General features: G+C 37.9%; 1 long non-coding RNA gene across 1 annotated transcript; it reads right to left on the bottom strand.

The window, feature by feature from the left end:
- Positions 1–11,217: 11,217 nt before the first annotated feature.
- On the bottom strand, positions 11,218–13,447 carry LOC121884568. The gene is made up of 2 exons (XR_006092368.1): positions 13,318–13,447; positions 11,218–12,329 (listed from the first exon to the last, which is right to left on the bottom strand). It is a non-coding gene; the product is annotated as an uncharacterized LOC121884568 (long non-coding RNA).
- Between the last annotated feature and the right edge of the window lie 954 nt (positions 13,448–14,401).

The raw sequence follows: 14,401 nt of genomic DNA, 5'->3' as shown, positions 1-14,401 counted from the left end.
GCCCTACATGGCCAGGCTACACAGTACATTAGTGACCTTCTGCACCCCTACACCGCAAGTCGAGATCTTAGATCCTCCACCCAGGGCTTTCTAAGTGTACCGCGTACACATTTTAAGATCCGGGGGGATCAAGCCTTCTAGTCAGCAGCCCCTAAGCTTTGGAACACTCTTCCAACAAGCTTAAGGTCCTTGGATAATGTAGACTCCTTTAAAAAGCAGCTAAAAACCCATTTGTTCAGACAGGCATTTGGGTAGTATGTGATATTTTATCTTAATTTGTCCATTTTATCTGCTCTCCTTGTATATTTTCTCTGGTGTCTTTGTTTTTTATTTATTCTGATTTTATCTTATTTTATTTTTATTTCACTTTATTTTATTTTATTTTATTTCTTTGACTGTGAAGAACTTTGTAACTGGTGTTTGTGAAAGGTGCTATATTAATAAACTTTGCGTGCTTATCTCCATCGCAGCATCTGTCCTGACATTACCCAACAGTTGAGTGGTGACAATAACAACTTTTACGAGATGGCACACCAAACATTTCAACATGTTTCCTATTAGGTGAAGATGTTTATCTCCTCTAACTGTCAGGCAGTTACACAACATCAGTTTGAGGAAGTTACAAACTCGTGTTAGTTGGCAATTCTTTATTAATAATAACTAATTGAGATGTACCATCTCTTTTCAAGAGGGTTCTCAATGACAATAATACAATATAAGCACAATTAGACAAAACATTTCACAAAAAACAAAAATAATAACAAGATGGTTAAATGATACCAAATGTGACAAAAAACAAACAAACAAACAACAACAGCAATAACAACAAAAAACAATAAATATCAATTAATAAGACATACAAAATCAGGAGCTCATACTCCAAGCCTAGCATGAAACTTGATCATTCATTCATGGATTATAGAAAAGTATTAATGACAGTGACAGCATCAAGCAATAAAGTGATAAAACATAATTATAGATATGTTATTATGGACATGTACAACTAATCCTATGATAAGAAGACAAGGCATTTTTGACAAGTGGAAGGATGATATGGATTGAATATTTACAGGCAGATTATTCGGGTCAGAGGGAGCTTTCCATACAGTTTCATAGCTTCATACATCGTACAATGATGAGTTGTGAAAGGACAGCCAAGAACAAATCTGCAAACTCTATTATAAACTATATTGAGAGGAATAAGATGGGTTTTGGATGCAGCCTGATATACAACATCAGCATAATCCAAAACTGGTGAAATGAAATGTAACCAGGCTTAGATTTGGCGTTCAGTGTCACAACATTTTTAGGGCACAAAGGCTTTCCGATAAGAAGAAAAAAACACGAATGACATGAAAAACATAAATAATTCACTTTTTTAATATCAATAAAGAACATAAACATTTGAAGTTGTCATATTATATGCCTCCTTAATGTTATGCCTCTACTCACTCTCTGACAACTCTCAATTACCATACCTGTTCCTCCAGGAAGGGAAGGAGGGTGTGTGTTATAAAATCAAAGAGGTCAAATAGAAGAATGAAACTGAACAGCAGGAGGGGTCTTGTTGGGACCAACAGAGTATTAGGCCGTATTCAGACCAAATCAGGTGGTGCGGCGAAAATGCTAGTCCTCCCATTCAAATGAATGGGAGCGGTGTGTTTTGGCTGCAGGCGTTTAGGCCACAGCGGCGCCACACCAGAGTGTGGCTGGAAAGTTGAGCAAGAGTTAACTTTTGGAAAAACACAACATGACGTCACTGCGGCTGAGGGCTGCAGTGGCAAATCACAGCCGGGGAAGACATTTCTCTTCATTTGATAACGTTAAAAGTAAAGTTGGACTTTGCTGTCTTTGATTCATCGCAGCATCTGTCCTCTCAGGAAGTTACCCAACAGCTGAGTGGTGACAATAGCAACTTTTAGGAGATGGCACACCAAACATTGTACCAAACATGGACGTGTTTCCTACTAGGTGAAGATGTTAATCTCCTCTAATTGCTTGTTATGCAGTTACATAACAACAGTTTGAAAAAGTTACAAATTCTGGCAATCTTCAGTCAGCAATCAGGCAGAACCTTGGTGCCTTATCTTCATCTTCCCGGTCTTGCCTGCGCAATCTTGGTGTAATTTCGACCAATCCATGAGTTTTGAAGCGCATGTCAAGATGCTAACTAAATCATGTTTCTTTCACCTGAGAAACATAGCCAAACTCTGGTCTGTGGTATCAAGAAATGAAATGGAGATTTTAATACATGCTTTTATATCATCACGTTTGGACTACTGTAACTCTCTTTTCACCTGTCTTAATAAATCTTCCATACAATGCTTACAAACTGTCCAAAATGCTGCTGCTAGGCTACAACTCCTATTTTAATCTCATTGCACTGGCTTCCAGTAAATTTTAGAATTCATTTTAAAATTTTGGTGCTCACTTATAGAGCCCTACATGGCCAGGCTACACAGTACATTAGTGACCTTCTGCACCCCTACACCGCAAGTCGAGATCTTAGATCCTCCACCCAGGGCTTTCTAAGTGTACCGCGTACACATTTTAAGATCCGGGGGGATCAAGCCTTCTAGTCAGCAGCCCCTAAGCTTTGGAACACTCTTCCAAACAAGCTTAAGGTCCTTGGATAATGTAGACTCCTTTAAAAAGCAGCTAAAAACCCATTTGTTCAGACAGGCATTTGGGTAGTATGTGATATTTTATCTTAATTTGTCCATTTTATCTGCTCTCCTTGTATATTTTCTCTGGTGTCTTTGTTTTTTATTTATTCTGATTTTATCTTATTTTATTTTTATTTCACTTTATTTTATTTTATTTTATTTCTTTGACTGTGAAGAACTTTGTAACTGGTGTTTGTGAAAGGTGCTATATTAATAAACTTTGCGTGCTTATCTCCATCGCAGCATCTGTCCTGACATTACCCAACAGCTGAGTGGTGACAATAACAACTTTTATGAGATTTCAACATGTTTCCTATTAGGTGAAAATGTTTATCTCCTCTAACTGACAGGCAGTTACACAACATCAGTTTGAGGAAGTTACAAACTCGTGTTAGTTGGCAATTCTTTATTAATAATAACTAATTGAGATGTACCATCTCTTTTCAAGAGGGTTCTCAATGACAATAATACAATATAAGCACAATTAGACAAAACATTTCACAAAAAACAAAAATAATAACAAGATGGTTAAATGATACCAAATGTGACAAAAAACAAACAAACAAACAACAACAGCAATAACAACAAAAAACAATAAATATCAATTAATAAGACATACAAAATCAGGAGCTCATACTCCAAGCCTAGCATGAAAATTGATCATTCATTCATGGATTATAGAAAAGTATTAATGACAATGACAGCATCAAGCAATAAAGTGATAAAACATAATTATAGATATGTTATTATGGACATGTACAACTGATCCTATGATAAGAAGACAAGGCATTTTTGACAAGTGGAAGGATGATATGGATTGAATATTTACAGGCAGATTATTCCGGTCAGAGGGAGCTTTCCATACAGTTTCATAGTTTCATACATCGTACAATGATGAGTTGTGAAAGGACAGCCAAGAACAAATCTGCAAACTCTATTATAAACTATACTGAGAGGAATAAGATGGGTTTTGGATGCAGCCTGATATACAACATCAGCATAATCCAAAACTGGTGAAATGAAATGTAACCAGGCTTAGATTTGGCCTTCAGTGTCACAACATTTTTAGGGCACAAAGGCTTTCCGCTAAGAAGAAAAAAACACGAATGACATGAAAAACATAAATAATTCACTTTTTTAATATCAATAAAGAACATAAACATTTGAAGTTGTCATATTATATGCCTCCTTAATGTTATGCCTCTACTCACTCTCTGACAACTCTCAATTACCATACCTGTTCCTCCAGGAAGGGAAGGAGGGTGTGTGTTATAAAATCAAAGAGGTCAAATAGAAGAATGAAACTGAACAGCAGGAGGGGTCTTGTTGGGACCAACAGAGTATTAGGCCGTATTCAGACCAAATCAGGTGGTGCGGCGAAAATGCTAGTCCTCCCATTCATTTGAATGGGAGCGGTGTGTTTTGGCTGCAGGCGTTTAGGCCACAGCGGCGCCACACCAGAGTGTGGCTGGAAAGTTGAGCAAGAGTTAACTTTTGGAAAAACACAACATGACGTCACTGCGGCTGAGGGCTGCAGTGGCAAATCACAGCCGGGGAAGACATTTCTCTTCATTTGATAACGTTAAAAGTAAAGTTGGACTTTGCTGTCTTTGATTCATTGCAGCATCTGTCCTCTCAGGAAGTTACCCAACAGCTGAGTGGTGACAATAGCAACTTTTAGGAGATGGCACACCAAACATTGTACCAAATATGGACGTGTTTCCTACTAGGTGAAGATGTTAATCTCCTCTAATTGCTTGTTATGCAGTTACATAACAACAGTTTGAAAAAGTTACAAATTCTGGCAATCTTCAGTCAGCAATCAGGCAGAACCTTGGTGCCTTATCTTCATCTTCCCGGTCTTGCCTGCGCAATCTTGGTGTAATTTCGACCAATCCATGAGTTTTGAAGCGCATGTCAAGATGCTAACTAAATCATGTTTCTTTCACCTGAGAAACATAGCCAAACTCTGGTCTGTGGTATCAAGAAATGAAATGGAGATGTTAATACATGCTTTTATATCATCACGTTTGGACTACTGTAACTCTCTTTTCACCTGTCTTAATAAATCTTCCATACAATGCTTACAAACTGTCCAAAATGCTGCTGCTAGGCTACAACTCCTATTTTAATCTCATTGCACTGGCTTCCAGTAAATTTTAGAATTCATTTTAAAATTTTGGTGCTCACTTATAGAGCCCTACATGGCCAGGCTACACAGTACATTAGTGACCTTCTGCACCCCTACACCGCAAGTCGAGATCTTAGATCCTCCACCCAGGGCTTTCTAAGTGTACCGCGTACACATTTTAAGATCCGGGGGGATCAAGCCTTCTAGTCAGCAGCCCCTAAGCTTTGGAACACTCTTCCAAACAAGCTTAAGGTCCTTGGATAATGTAGACTCCTTTAAAAAGCAGCTAAAAACCCATTTGTTCAGACAGGCATTTGGGTAGTATGTGATATTTTATCTTAATTTGTCCATTTTATCTGCTCTCCTTGTATATTTTCTCTGGTGTCTTTGTTTTTTATTTATTCTGATTTTATCTTATTTTATTTTTATTTCACTTTATTTTATTTTATTTTATTTCTTTGACTGTGAAGAACTTTGTAACTGGTGTTTGTGAAAGGTGCTATATTAATAAACTTTGCGTGCTTATCTCCATCGCAGCATCTGTCCTGACATTACCCAACAGCTGAGTGGTGACAATAACAACTTTTATGAGATTTCAACATGTTTCCTATTAGGTGAAAATGTTTATCTCCTCTAACTGACAGGCAGTTACACAACATCAGTTTGAGGAAGTTACAAACTCGTGTTAGTTGGAAATTCTTTATTAATAATAACTCCTTGAGATGTACCATCTCTTTTCAAGAGGGTTCTCAATGACAATAATACAATATAAGCACAATTAGACAAAACATTTCACAAAAAACAAAAATAATAACAAGATGGTTAAATGATACCAAATGTGACAAAAAACAAACAAACAAACAACAACAGCAATAACAACAAAAAACAATAAATATCAATTAATAAGACATACAAAATCAGGAGCTCATACTCCAAGCCTAGCATGAAAATTGATCATTCATTCATGGATTATAGAAAAGTATTAATGACAGTGACAGCATCAAGCAATAAAGTGATAAAACATAATTATAGATATGTTATTATGGACATGTACAACTAATCCTATGATAAGAAGACAAGGCATTTTTGACAAGTGGAAGGATGATATGGATCGAATATTTACAGGCAGATTATTCCGGTCAGAGGGAGCTTTCCATACAGTTTCATAGTTTCATACATCGTACAATGATGAGTTGTGAAAGGACAGCCAAGAACAAATCTGCAAACTCTATTATAAACTATATTGAGAGGAAGAAGATGGGTTTTGGATGCAGCCTGATATACAACATCAGCATAATCCAAAACTGGTGAAATGAAATGTAACCAGGCTTAGATTTGGCGTTCAGTGTCACAACATTTTTAGGGCACAAAGGCTTTCCGATAAGAAGAAAAAAACACGAATGACATGAAAAACATAAATAATTCACTTTTTTAATATCAATAAAGAACATAAACATTTGAAGTTGTCATATTATATGCCTCCTTAATGTTATGCCTCTACTCACTCTCTGACAACTCTCAATTACCATACCTGTTCCTCCAGGAAGGGAAGGAGGGTGTGTGTTATAAAATCAAAGAGGTCAAATAGAAGAATGAAACTGAACAGCAGGAGGGGTCTTGTTGGGACCAACAGAGTATTAGGCCGTATTCAGACCAAATCAGGTGGTGCGGCGAAAATGCTAGTCCTCCCATTCATTTGAATGGGAGCGGTGTGTTTTGGCTGCAGGCGTTTAGGCCACAGCGGCGCCACACCAGAGTGTGGCTGGAAAGTTGAGCAAGAGTTAACTTTTGGAAAAACACAACATGACGTCACTGCGGCTGAGGGCTGCAGTGGCAAATCACAGCCGGGGAAGACATTTCTCTTCATTTGATAACGTTAAAAGTAAAGTTGGACTTTGCTGTCTTTGATTCATTGCAGCATCTGTCCTCTCAGGAAGTTACCCAACAGCTGAGTGGTGACAATAGCAACTTTTAGGAGATGGCACACCAAACATTGTACCAAATATGGACGTGTTTCCTACTAGGTGAAGATGTTAATCTCCTCTAATTGCTTGTTATGCAGTTACACAACAACAGTTTGAAGAAGTTACAAATTCATATACATAACATTATTTAAAGATTTTTTTATGTTTTTATAATTTTTAAGATTCTTCAGGTAATATATGAGTTGGAAATCAAAACTTTAAGAGTTTATAACCAGCTCCTGCAGCAGTATCTGACTCCAGGAGGATCAGGGCTCCAACACACTTTACACAACAAGTAAAATAAAAGATCATAGAACTGAAAACACTAAAGGTACAAGGGAGCACAGGACTTTAAATCAAGCACAGCTGAGGGTTATGTGTCATCCCACTTGTTCTTTAGGGTCGCCCCCCGTACCCTGAATACTCTCCAGTTATCCTGAGTACCCCTTGCCCCCATACCATGACGATCTCCCCATACAGAGTATCTCAAGTACCTCAAGTACCCTGCCATACCCCAAACACTGACCACCATACCCTGAGTAAACCCTAGAACCCTGATTACCTCCCTATATCGTGAGTACCTTCCCACATGCTGATTATGACCCTCACGCCCTGTGGACACCCATCCATACCCTGAATACCCTCCAAATATCCTGAGTCCCCCTAACCCCCTTACCAAGAGGGCCATACACTGAGTACCTCAAGTACTCCGCCATACGCAAAGTCCCTCCCCCCTACACTGAGGATCTCCCCATACACCAATTACCTTCCCATACCTTGAGTACCTCCCAACATACCCCAGTGCCAGTGCCTTGCTACAGCCTGAGGAGACTGTAAATGAAAATTGTAAATTGTTGTAAATTATGTAATATCTCTCAGACCTTGCTACTCTTTTTAATTTTAATGTAATCTAATTTTAATTTACTGTGAATTTGTTTCCTTTTTTACCTGACTGAGTGAACCGCACAAGAATTCCAATGGGCATGTACTGTACTCTGTACCAGAGTCAAATAAATAAATAAATAATAAGCAATATTAATAAAAAAAAAGCATGCTGGTTAGATTTGTGTCCGACTTGATCCCAACTTTCTCTGACGTCATGCATGCGCAGGCAACAATAACCACACAAGTTCGAGGCAGCCGCAGTTTTTAGAGCCGGTCACCACGGCTGCTCTCCACCGACTGTCGCCTGATCAAAGAGCTGACTGGCTCAGATGTTGGATCAACAACATGATGTTTTATAGAAACTCTTCATTTTTTTGTTTGATTGTAAAGATTTTGATTTTATTAGTCTGATCTTGAACTAAGAATTCAGATTGTTGATGACACCTTTTATCAGCCAAAGAGACAGAAAACATTCAGTAACCAAATATTACAGATGGACACAATATGAACATTATGTAATTCATGTCAGCATTGTGAAGTTAAATAACATAAAACTTTTGGTAACAAGTGTGACATGAAGATTCTCCTCTGTTCAGATATGAAGCCCTGACAGTCTAAATATTTGACAGATAAAGGATATAATGTCTATTTCTGCTCCTGTCCCCTTGCTTTACATTGATTGGTGTTTTACTTTATTCCTTTATTTGTTTGCACATTACAAAATACATTATAAAATATATAAAGATTTGATATGTACACAAAGCCATTCACATATATGTTACAAAAACACACCTGTACCAGCATTCACTCAGCTACACATTAATTTCAAGCAAATAATCTGTACAGAAGAGGTAGGAAGCTAGAAGCAAATACTCAAAACAAGACAAACTGGACTACACTAAATAAAAATAATTTAATTTCATTTGAAGGCCACCGCTGAGAGTCAGAGGTGGTGATGAGAACTTGTAGTTACACAATTAACAACACAACAATCTTCAGAAATATACACAAAAAATGATTATATACAGGTAAAACTGTTTCTGTGAACTGTAAACAGGAAACAAACAGTCATGCATGAAATGTATACATGTTATTGCACATTTTGTATTTAAGACTAAAATAAATATTTGTATATGCAGTGGGTGTTACAGTGATCCACGGCTATTGCACAATGCCACAGTGATTAAAGTGTTCATCACTGTGATGGCGAGGGGGAAGAAACTGTTTCTGTGTGTGGTGGTTTTGATGTACAGAGGAGAGAGTGTGGAACAGGTTATTTCCAGGGTGTGAGGGGAATGTGGTGATTTCCTCTTTCGATTTAATGAAATTAAAAATAATTCAAGTGAAATCAAATTTAACTTCACTGATCATACATTTCATTTAAAATAGAAGAAAAACATCTAAATCCTGATTTAGTTTGACTTCTTTTTCTGTTCCCGTCGCTTCCCTCTTTGCTCCACAGTCACACACTGCAGTACTGTAACTCAGCTGTAACATCAAGTACTGTGAAAGAAGTATTTCTACACTGTGGTGAAACTTGAAGTGTGTGTATTTCCTCTTGCACTGACCGTAGGTGAGTGTTTTGTCCAGCAGGTGTTGCTGCTGCTTAAAACATGTTGGATGATGTAGTTTCTACTGTTTTGGTGTGTTTCAGTCACAGTTTTTCAGCCCGGGTCAGATCAGATAAGAACATGCATGTGTTTACAATTTATTTTACACCCGGCCCGCAAATTCATGTTTTATTTGTCCCATTTTGATTCAACTCAACATATCAAAAATGTAGAGGAGAAAAAGGAGTGGACTGAGGACTGCACCTTATGGAATACTGGCTTCAGGAGTGAAAGGGGTGGAGAGGGAAGAGGGAAACCTTGACCACTGCAGCTGTGACCTCAGTAGTTAAACCCAGCTGAATCACGTTTGATCCTTAACTTTCCACATCTGAACATAGAGAAACTGTTCCCTCTGCTGAGATATATCATCTCCAGACTGGATCCTCAATGAAGAAAAAAAGTCCAGTTTCAGTCTGTTTTCTCTTTTCTGCTCCTCTTAGCTGTTGGAGGAAGATTTTTTTAAATTTCTGCTGCTGAGAGCTGTGATGGTTGCCAGACTGAGGACCTCAGCTGGTCAGCTTCATCCCTCCCCAGGGGTGGACTTTACCATTAGGCAAGGTAGGCAACTGCTGGGGCCCTCCAACTAAAATGAGCCCCAAACAGCAATAGATGTATTATGATGTTTAGATATGAAACATATAAAATTGTGTTACTATTTTAACTCATTAAACCACAAAATTACTTATGAAAGGGCCACAAAATACTTGAAAAACAAAAAAATCATTGTCAATGTAGGACTGTATACAACTTTATACAATGTGCAACTGTATACTTCTACTCCACTTCTACTGGGAGGGATTCAGTTCCTTCTATTTCAGGTATAAACAGTGTACTTGCCATTCTACTACATTTTCCTGACAGTTTGTTACTGGTTACTTTACAGATTAAGATTTTATACACAAAATACAAGATCAACAGAGAATATATGATATGTTATGATAGATTAAACTATCCAGCAGTATATTAAGCAGCTAAGATGAGCTTCACTTTGACCAGATGTTTAGGTACATTTTGCTGATACTTCTTCACTTCTACCCAAGAACATTTTTGAATGCATGATTATTACTGTTAACATGACATGTTTAGTGTGGTATTAATTGTTTAAACTTTCAGGGCTCAACATTAATGTTTTTTTTTCACTTGCCAAGTCAGGTAAGTGGGTCACAAATCTGCTTGCCCAAATTCAATTTTTACTTTCCCCTATACTACTTGTCTTATTTATTAATGGTTATCAAATAACAACAAAGACTTAAGTTGATTGTCATGTTTAATCTTTATTTAAGTAAATGAAACAAAACAAGGACACAGTGTGTCATAGATGCAAAGCTACAAACACTCTTGCATATTGAAAATTAACACTAAATTCTTTTGATCAGCCCAGTTTTTTTCAAACAATGGAATAGACACCCTAACACATTTTAAGAACATGCATGTGTTTACAATTTATTTTACACCCGGCCCGCAAATTCATGTTTTATTTGTCCCATTTTGATTCAACTCAACATATCAAAAATGTAGAGGAGAAAAAGGAGTGGACTGAGGACTGCACCTTATGGAATACTGGCTTCAGGAGTGAAAGGGGTGGAGAGGGAAGAGGGAAACCTTGACCACTGCAGCTGTGACCTCAGTAGTTAAACCCAGCTGAATCACGTTTGATCCTTAACTTTCCACATCTGAACATAGAGAAACTGTTCCCTCTGCTGAGATATATCATCTCCAGACTGGATCCTCAATGAAGAAAAAAAGTCCAGTTTCAGTCTGTTTTCTCTTTTCTGCTCCTCTTAGCTGTTGGAGGAAGATTTTTTTAAATTTCTGCTGCTGAGAGCTGTGATGGTTGCCAGACTGAGGACCTCAGCTGGTCAGCTTCATCCCTCCCCAGGGGTGGACTTTACCATTTTTACTTTCCCCTATACTACTTGTCTTATTTATTAATGGTTATCAAATAACAACAAAGACTTAAGTTGATTGTCATGTTTAATCTTTATTTAAGTAAATGAAACAAAACAAGGACACAGTGTGTCATAGATGCAAAGCTACAAACACTCTTGCATATTGAAAATTAACACTAAATTCTTTTGATCAGCCCAGTTTTTTTCAAACAATGGAATAGACACCCTAACACATTTTCAGACTAATTTCTTCCACTCCAAGCTTGCTGATTTCCCTCTTTAATGTTTCTTGTTCTCAAGAGTATTTATGGCAGTGAAACACGTTAAAAATACATGGTTATATTGTTAAAGTGTATTTACCTTCATGTAGAGAACAGAAGTTAACTTGGGGTGTAGTTGAAAGAGGAATTGGACAATGGAAGAGAAGATGTTCATGGAGAGGGTTTGCAACATGTGTCTGTTCAATATGTGCAAGATGCAGCACTATTACAGGCTATGAAACCATATGGCTGAACCAAGATCATTTCACGCAGCTGAGTGAAATTACCTGTTATCTTAATTAAAATATAGGCTACATTTATCTCTCAGACTTTCTTTACAGTTTGTAAATATCATCTTATAATGAATTTTGCCATCATGGTTTTGTTACATAACCTTGGTAAGTTACCTGTCTGGTTACCTGCCTATAAGCATAATACACCAAATTACCACTGTTTAATATTTTCGGTCGAGACTGTGAGAAAACTACAACACATCATCATTATCTCTACATTGCTGCTCTGACTGTGGTAAAACAGTGATATGTTACTCTCTCCCAGGAGTACTACTTCTCCTGCTGAAAGTCAGAGTAAATTCTCTTCTGCTTCATAAATTAGTTTTAGTACTCATTAACTCTCAGTGTGATTCTGAGATGCCTGATAAAATAGGGTCAGAGTCTGACTTATAACACCCTTTTTTATCTTTTCTGCATCAAGAAGCTCATGTACAACAAATTTGTAAAGTGCTGACTTCAACAAAATCCAGATTTAACTGTTCAGGTTGTAGTCAGTTAAAAGACTTAAGTGAAGATGACAAATCCAGATCCGGACTCCAGTCCAGATGGATCATCAGGATACAGCTGATCCTCTCTCAACACTCACTCCTTGGATGTTCACTCACACTCTAACAGAGATCATCACTTCCATCTGATGAGAGAAGAAGAAACAACAGAGGTCATAAATCAGTGTTTAGTGAGACTCTCTTCATCAGCTGTCAGTTAGTGATACAGCACATCCAGTATAAAGACAGGGACTTCAGTCCTGTTCAGACCAGAAGGGGAACAGTTTTGCAGCGCAGCCAGCTTCCGTTCAGCTCTCATGTGAATGTGCTGGAGTGAACACAGTGAACTCCAAGCTCACAGACCTGCAGAGATTGTTGGTATTAAGTCTCTGCAGATTTCACTGAAGTACACAGAGGAAATAAACTGCTGAGACACATCATTAGTGCAGAAACAGAGACATTCACTCATCAGTTTACTGATGGATTTACTATTGATACATGTGAACTGTTATAAAGGTTCAAAAGCTACAGAATTTCTTTCCTGCTGTTAAATCATCACATGACAATCAGTCAGAGTTCTCAGCTAAACACCTGCTATGATTCCTGGACTTCAGCAGAGGTTCTGGTCTGTATAAAGACCACATAGTTACTAAACGTAATGATGGTTCTGTGAAATCAGAGCCAGTGATTTGCAGGCTGCAGTCAGACTGATCTGTGACAAAGAGACAAAGATGAACTGATCAATTTTTTTGTGTTGAAATGAGAGAACAAACATTTTCAGATCAGATTTGATGGTATGGCAGTTTGATGATGAGGACCACTGTCTCTATTAAAGCTGTCAGCTGTAATCCAGCTTTATTTCCTGCAGACATGAACACAATAACAGTTGTCTTCACATCATTTTAAACACATGATCACAACAAGCTTCTGGCTGATCTAATTAGGTGACTGTTCTCTCTCTCTGTCTTACTGTTAAATCCTGAAGTCTGTCACCTCTCACAGCACCACTGAGGAAAGCAGCCACTGAGAAGGTTGGAGGTTCACCAGGAAATACTGGATCTTTGCTTTGATACTAATTGTGTTTAACACAATACTGCTGAGACCAGCACACACTGACTCCAAGTCTCTACTGACCTCAGATACTCCAGTCTACAGTGTGGATTCTTCTTAAAATCAGACAGTAGCTTCACATCTGAATCTTGCAGGTTGTTGTTACCCAGATCCAGTGCTCTCAGATGGGAGGGGTTGGACTTCAGCGCTGAGGCCAAAGAAGCACAGCTGATCTCTGACAAACTGCAGTCCCTCAATCTGAATAAAGAATAAACAATATAGATAAAAATTAATTTATAATCCAATCAGACGTGTTCAGGTTTTAAATGTGAAGTTCAACATTACTTTGTACTCATCAATGAGATTTTCTCTAAAATGAGTAGAGTGACTTTGTCATTGTGTTATTGTGGATCATCATAATGTCAGCCTTCTACTGACATCATCCACCTGACAAGAGTTCATTCATGTTGTCCATAGTTAGACCCACAAAATTTCAATAATCCAATGATAACCCCCCAAATTACCCACGGTGTGAAACCAGCCTCCAGGAAGTACTGTATGTCCCAGAACCACCAGTGTCTGTTGATCAGTGGAGGAGATATCCCCAGATTTACCGTGAACATCGGTTTGCGTACTTATATCAGTGTTGTTATATGATCATTTAGTCTGACTTCATGTGTATCTGTCCCATTACTTTTGAACCCCTGTAATTTAGGCACTATGTGTTAAAATGTCTATATCTCCCACACAGTTCTTTCTATGTTATCATAAACCTACTCAGATTAAAGCTGAGACTTTAATGTAGTATCATTATTTTATTTTTAATTGAATGTGCTGAAACACAGAACGTCAAGAACAAGAAATGAGTATGTGTAACTGTCCAAATACTTACTGTGTGTACTGTATCTAAAATTATGAAAAATATAAAGACATAGGCTGTTTTTTCTCACAGATCTGCTGTCTGGATGTGATGTGATGTTTGTCTCTTCCTGTGACTGACCTTCTGCTCCCGAGGCGGTGTTTGACAAATCCCTCACCAGATCATTCCTGCTGATCTTCTTTAAAATGCTCTTGATCACCTCCACAGCTCCAGCAAATTCATATTTCTGCACCATCAGATCCACCACATCCTGCCTCTTTGCCTCCGACAGCTAGCTCTCTTTGATGG

Source organism: Thunnus maccoyii, chromosome 18 (genome assembly GCF_910596095.1).
Source record: "Thunnus maccoyii chromosome 18, fThuMac1.1, whole genome shotgun sequence".
NCBI lineage: Eukaryota > Metazoa > Chordata > Actinopteri > Scombriformes > Scombridae > Thunnus > Thunnus maccoyii.
The sequence above is the reverse complement of the archived record's forward strand: the minus strand, read 5'-3'. Positions and strand labels throughout refer to the sequence as shown.